Source organism: Sinocyclocheilus anshuiensis, unplaced genomic scaffold (assembly GCF_001515605.1).
Source record: "Sinocyclocheilus anshuiensis isolate Anshui unplaced genomic scaffold, SAMN03320099.WGS_v1.1 scaffold4354, whole genome shotgun sequence".
Lineage (NCBI taxonomy): Eukaryota > Metazoa > Chordata > Actinopteri > Cypriniformes > Cyprinidae > Sinocyclocheilus > Sinocyclocheilus anshuiensis.
Genome location: NW_015557431.1, coordinates 68612 through 69040, shown reverse-complemented (window position 1 = coordinate 69040; position 429 = coordinate 68612).

Sequence of the window (429 nt, the reverse complement as noted above, 5' to 3'; positions counted from 1 at the left end):
GAAAATTATGACTAAATATCGTCGTCAACGAACCTTTATCACGTGACGAAAACGAGACGAGACACAACGTAAATGCTGGTCATGTGACGATGACTATAATTAAATGTATAATGCAATATTGTTGACGAATAAAAACGAGACTAAATGTGGTTTACAAAATAAAAACTATGCTAAAATGTCTCTTCATTTTCGTTGACCAAAACGAGACGAAACGAAATGTTATAACGTTATTTCGTCACGTTTAGTCGCGTTATTATTATTATTTTGCAGTATTTCTGTTTGCCGTGTCTCACTTCAGGGGCTGCATTACGTCACTTCCTCAAGCCCCACTCGCGGCATTATTTAGAAGACTTAAACCAAACAAAGTTAAGTCTGACACAGAGAAAGGGACCGATGGCCGGCCAGCCGGGGTTCGTCTTTATTTAAATT